The 6,646-nt window shown below is 44.3% G+C and overlaps 1 long non-coding RNA gene across 1 annotated transcript; it reads left to right on the top strand.

Annotated features, from left to right (window-relative positions):
• The first annotated feature begins 4,320 nt into the window (after positions 1 to 4,320).
• On the top strand, positions 4,321 to 6,350 carry LOC106599907 (uncharacterized). The gene is made up of 3 exons (XR_001327611.2): positions 4,321 to 4,885; positions 5,294 to 5,427; positions 5,829 to 6,350. It is a non-coding gene; the product is annotated as an uncharacterized lncRNA (long non-coding RNA).
• Positions 6,351 to 6,646: the final 296 nt, after the last annotated feature.

Here is a 6,646-nt window from a genome sequence, read left to right as displayed (position 1 = left end):
GCCTTCCCAGAACAGACCACACTAACACCTAAACCAACCCACCCAGTTTCCTGCCATGCCAGACAAGACAGCAGAGTGACTGGAATCAGCCTGAGGGGAGCCAGGGAGGGACTAAAGAAGGAGGGAGGGAGGGAGGGAGGGAGGGAGGGAGGGAGGAGGGAGGGAGGGAGGGAGGGAGGGGGAGACATTAGTCACCATTACCTCAGCCCGGTTCAGGATGGATGCCGCATGTGGCGCAGCGGAGAACAGATTCACTGGATTGATAAAGTGTCTGAGACGTGGGGAGAAGATCAAAGCATAGAGAGAGAAAGACAGATTGGAAACTCTGGGTCAAAGTTATGAAATGATTAGATCAGTTGTCAGCTGAGGATACAGTGGTGAAAGTGGATCAGGGAGGAGCACAAGAAGCTATGTGAAGTAGCTTATTTGTTGATTGGTAGCCAGCGTTGTTTCAATATCTAATATTTCAAATACTGATACAAAAATGGAAGAATGTGGACTGATTTGATGATTGAACAAAGCGAGGAAGTGTGGGGGGAGCTGCTTGAGACAGAGATGGTTGATTGGTTTGAGTGATGAAGTACATAGGGAGTTGATTGATTGACTTGAGGAAATGAGGAGAGAGCTGATTGGTTGGAGTGATGAGAAATATGAATGAGCGGATTGGTCAGACTAATGAGAGACAGAGGGAGCTGATTGGTCAGTGATGAAGCACATGGATATTTTTTGGGTTAATGATTGGGTGCAGAAGGATATGATTGGTCAGAGTGATGAAGAACAGAGATATCGGTTCGAGTGATGAAGTGCAGAAGGATCTGATTGGTTGGCGTGATGAAGGACAGAGATATTTGATTGGTCAGCGTGATGAGTTTGCAGTACGAGCTGTCAGTGGTGATGGAGTGTTGTGTTGTCTGTGACAGGGCATCGTGCCATCCGCCCCAGGCGTTACTATGATCAATAACTTTCCCCTATTGGCTTTCTTTTTCCCCCCCATCTCAGAGGGTGGGGGGATTGCTGTCACTTAAAAAAGGGAGCTTGACTGGGGAGCACTCTTTGTGTCTTAGAGATATATTTCTCTGCAAGGACAGAGATGTTATAAAAATCATAATTTACACTTTCATCTTCTTTATATTCACTGGTACCATGGAAATCCTTACTCCTATTAGCATTACTTTAATCCTCAGCACCATCACTGCCATTCTCTACTGCCACATGTATTGCCAGGTCTACAAAAGTCAAGAACACGTTTTCATAGAAATAATTTTTTACTGACTCAAGTCAAGTTCATAAAAAAAGAGGAAAAAACAACAATAGGCTGCCCAACGGATAATGCACTACATACAAATACAACAGCGCTTTAATCGGATCATAACTCCGCCAAGGTCCCATGCAGTTTGTATAAAAGCAGGCATTGTAGTGAAGGTGGAGGTATTAGTCAAGGTCAGCATATTCTCCTGCCGAAAGGAAAAAGGACAACAAAGAATAGTTTGCCATATCTGGGTCAGCCACTTTCTCCACCTTCCTCCTAATGTTTGAAGTGCATTGCCAGATATGACAAATGCAACTTCAGAAATAGTCTATTCAGACGTACCTACTTAAGGTGGAATAGAGAAAATAGATTTAATTACATTTGTAGAAAAAATATCCCCCAGAAGCCCTCCCAAATAATATGCATAGCCTGAAAAATAGGCTCTATATTAGAACTACCCCAAATTCAATTTTACTCTTCATTTCCCTCCGCCATCGCTCCATGTCGCCTGAAACGATACGAAATGAATTACTTTGCATTTGTACTTAACACAGTCTCACTTGATCTACTATGCAATACGCAGGGATTCAGAGTCGGGCATCAAACAAGACTCCATGAAATATCTCCATGAGAACTGGGTTGTGTTGACTGTGAGGGGAGAAATCCCTGTGATTACCTGAGGATGTGTCCTTCCACTTGAGAGTGTGTGTGTGTGTGTGTGTGTGTGTGCGTGCGTGTGTGTATTTGTGTGTGTGTGTGTGTGTGTGTGTGTGTGTGTGTGTGTGTGTGTGTGTGTGTGTGTGTGTGTGTGTGTGTGTGTGTGTGTGTGTGTGTGTGTGTGTGTGTGTGTGTGTGTGTGTGTGTGTGTGTGTGGCGTGGGCCAGGAGCCGGGGGCTCCTTTCAGCCTGCTATTTCCACCTCATATCGTCTGCCTCTGTGGACTGGTGAAAGCAATCTGTGCAGCCCAAAGCCCAGAGGACATGAGTTTGAACAATACAGAGCTGACTGCACCACCTCTCTCCCTCCCTCCCTCTCCCTCTCGCTCTCTCTCTCTCTCTCCTAAAGCACTTCATAGAGGGCCAGTAGAAAACACATAATGTGGTACAGTACATGCAATTGCTGAGAAATATTGTACAATACATTAAAATGTGTGTGTGTGTGTGTGCATGCGTGCCTTGACTCTATGCATGTATGTGTGTGCTGACTGTAAGTGTGTGAGTTATGTTGAGTATGCGTGTTCTGTACAGTAGGCCTACAGTACAGTATCTGAGACATATAAATGTGTATCTATTCATACCCTGTGTATAGTACTTGTGTGTATGTAAGCATTTCCCTGTGTAGGAGTGTGTGCATGTGTTCACATATTTTCAGCACATCATGTTGAATTCCTGTGGCCCACAAGCCTCCTGCTTTATTTAGCTTGGATAAAAACACAGGTTTACTTTTTATCTGGCCTATCAACATCTGGCTCCCATTACAGAGGAATGAGAACGCAAGCTTGGATTATTAGGATTACTAGGGATCGGTCGGGAAAAGATCTTTAGCCTAGTCTGCTTAATAATACCTAACCTAACCCTCCCTTTACCCACATAACAGGAGACAGACAAAAAGCTGCAGGGCCTTTCCTACACAATAACAGTTACAGCTGTATGTACTACTCTCACCCCTGGAATAGAAATCCCCTTACAATCCCCTCTGAATCAGCCTCCTCAAACCAATCCCTCTTACACACAAGCTTACACATAGAAGCACGCTTACACACACGCAGGCAGGCACGCACCCACGCACGCACGCAAGTACACCAGTACACAAGTAGAGATTTACGCTCAAATAAATCTAGTACTGAAAACAGAAGACGCTGTGTATTGTAGACACTAACACTCTGAGAAACACAAAGGGCCAGCATTTCAATGTGCTTTGAAATTCCATTGAAATAGAAAGACCTTGTTTCTCTGTACACCGTCCATAGTCTCTTTCTATTTAGTTGCATCTTTGTTGTACAGTTCCTTGTACGCATGCACTGCAAAGAAATTCAAAGCATTTACAGTACAGTACAGTAAAGTACTTATTATTTCCAATGACTGTCTGTTCTATTATCTTGCCATAGAACTGTTGATTGAAATTCGTATCCATTGTCCTTTACCTTTCTAAATAATGTGTCAAAGACTTGACCTTCTGGGATTTTCCAAACGGTAGGGTTTGAATTTAGCGCAACGCACTATTCATGTTGTTGCTATTCATTCCATTGACATTGTCCACATCTGCAGCATTGTACCTGTGTGTGTGTGTATGAGTGCGTGCGTCTGTGCATCTGCCCATCCGGGGGTGTGTGTCATTCCTTAAGGCGGATATAAAGGACCACTAATCCAGACCGACAGAGGAATAAACACAATTCCTGATCTGATTTATCTCTCACAATATCATTCAATTATCCAGCCCACTGCTGAACACAGTCCTCTAGTCACAGAGAGAGAACAACAGAGAAAGGCCAACACAACACTGTCTTTCAATAAATGAGAGCCAGCCTGAGCCAGGGCTCAATGGAACAGGATAATAAAAATACAACACACACACAGGTAGGTAGGTAGGTAGGTAGGAAATCAACCGACCGAGGGCAACGTGGCAGGCCACCATGCTGTTTTATGACTGAGAAACATGGCAGCCCCAAACCTTCTTCCGTGCGTTATTTATCGCCCCACCATGAGGCTATTGATGCTATCAGAGGAGAGGAATGTAGTTACACTGGTGGCAGATGGGGAGACTGAGGGGGAGGCAGACGAGCTGTGGTAGACAGACATAGCTAAGTGCTTAGTGCCAGGGGGCTCTCTCTCCCTCTCTCTCTCTGGTGGTGGGTAGGGAAGTAAAGCATTGGAAAAGGCTACAGATACTGTACACTGTAGCAGATGCATGATTGGGCTGAGGGGAGGTGGAGCAGAGAGCTGTGCAGATACAGATACTGTATGACCCACTTTGAGCTGTTGCAGCTCTAGCCTGGGTCTTATCACGTCAAGCCTGTTCTCTCTAACCCCCATCCCGCAGAATGGAGACAATGTTCATGTCCCTGTGACAGCTAAGGGCAACATCGCTGCAGCCAATGGAGTACTCTCATTGGCTCTGGGCTGGATACTGGACTGTTCATTGGAGCCCTAAAGCGGTTGGATGTTAGATCCCCGGAGTGGTTGTGAGTCGTGACACCTCCCTTAGGCTTCCACAGGGTGGTGAGGCTGAGTATGGGTCTGGGCTCCAGAGACTGGTCCATTCAGGTCTGCGTCTCCCCCCATCATCCCTTGGCTCCACCCCAGGAATGTGGCTTGATTGCGGTTGGACTCTCCCCCTGACACACTGACATATAGGGTTGGGATGGGCCTGGACCAACCCCCAACCTTGACACTGAACATGGGCCTAGTAGGGCCTCCTAGCTCCTGCTTGCTCCTGGTCTTGGGGCTCACGTTCCCCTTAAAAGCAAATGTTAGTTTTAAAAGTAAGTTTGATAAGACGTTGTCTTGTGTGGGCCGTCCTGCCATCCGTGGACCATGGAGGAGCAGGGTTTGATGTATGGTGCCAGATGCCCAGTGCCAGATGTTACAACGTGGGTTGAAGTTGTGGGTTTGCCGTGCGTCTCTGTTTCAGAGCTGGGTATGAGCTACTTTATCTACTCCCCTCTCTGTTTCTACAGAAGGTCACTCAGAAAGTATGCTGTGTGTCTCAGAGAACATTTGTGTGTTTGTCTGTGTGTGTGTGTGTGTGTGTGTGTGTGTGTGTGTGTGTGTATGTGCGCTCACAAATGCTCGTGTGTGTGTGCGTGTCTGCTCTTGTGTGTTTAAGGTCTTTATTTTTTCTCTCTTTATATAGTGTTGTGTTGTGTCTCTTGTCGTGATGAGTGTTTTGTCCTATATTTTTATTTAATTTATTTTTAATCCCAGCCCCAGTCCACGCAGGAGGCCTTTTGGTAGGCCGTCATTGTAAATAAGAATTTGTTGTTAACTGACTTGCCTAGTTAAATAAAGGTTAATTAAATAAATAAAAAGAGTATCCTCTTTGCAGGAGTACATATATAGTGCCAGGAGAACTGTCTGCTGATGAGAAGGTGGCCTGGTTACAGGGTAAATGGAAACAAGATGTGGCGGCCCCGCACTCCTTTGAAGGTGTTCCACACCATACCTCTGAATCTGTGGAGGGTATGAGCACTTCCATAAAAGGACTTTCTGTTTATCTTAACCTGCCAGGGTCTGCTCACCAGATGTTTGAGGGCTTTTGCTTTCATCTCTGCTAGCAAACTTTATTTTTATTTTTACAGGTTAGTTATTTTACATTTTTCTGCTGATGGGAAAAACTAAAAAGTAAACTTTTTTTCACCCTGAGGGAGGGTAGGTTAAAATGTAACATTGTTTTAGTTGTATTAGATAGCATGCTGAGATAGTGGGGATTTAGAAGGTAGTAGGATCACAAAGGAGCCCATGCTCTGTTCCCAGCAGCTCAACAGATAAAGATATGAGAACAAGAGCTGGATCCTATCAAGTCTGCTGTAAAATCTGAATTAATTATCAAAGCTAAACTGTGAACCTAATCTTCCCAACAGAGAATTTAGACCTTTTCCAAGAAGGCCTGATGAAAGAGTTACCCGGACGACTGACCCTCCTTCCAGAGAAACTTGGGTCATCACATGGCTGAGATAGGACTCTGCCAAGGAGCTTCACAACAACCTACTCCACATTTCACCCACATCACTCCCTTGAACCAACACATCTTTAGTAACTCAACATAAGATATATGGCATGTGTGTTCCAAGAACAGAGAGAGAGTCTGGTCAATCTCAAGTAATGACACAGAGGAAAATATTATTAATTTCTAAGATGGATGGATGTCAATAAACCAGATGCTTTTGTACATGTAATATTGAACAGTAACCTTCCATAAAACCATATATTTCCTGGTAGACCTGAGTAAAATAAGTTAAACCTTGAGAACTACTTGAGAACTCAAAATGATTCGTTATGCCTCACAATCAGGGGCGAAAATCTGATATCCACTTTGGAGGGGACAATTACATGAAATTTTCTCAAGAACAATTCCTGAGGGGGACACCAAAAGTAGTGCTGTAACACATAGCCTACATTGTAATATGGTAAATGTATATTGAGGAACCAAAGAAATAAGGTGTTTGCCGTACTCCTAACTACCGGTACCCAAAACTACACAACTAATCACAACAGCAATACCATTGCCTTTAACAAATCTTAGTTCAGTCACCAGTTTAAGTTGAGAGTGGGGGTATCCATGGCATTTTCCAATTATGTTCCTATTTTACAAGTAAAAAAAATTGAGAACCTTTCATAATGTTGCCAAACAAAGACTCAACAAACTTACCTGAGACTCCCTGTCTCTGCCAGTCTGTCC

This window comes from Salmo salar, chromosome ssa03 (genome assembly GCF_905237065.1).
Source record: "Salmo salar chromosome ssa03, Ssal_v3.1, whole genome shotgun sequence".
NCBI lineage: Eukaryota > Metazoa > Chordata > Actinopteri > Salmoniformes > Salmonidae > Salmo > Salmo salar.
This window is presented reverse-complemented; position numbering and strand designations above follow the sequence as displayed.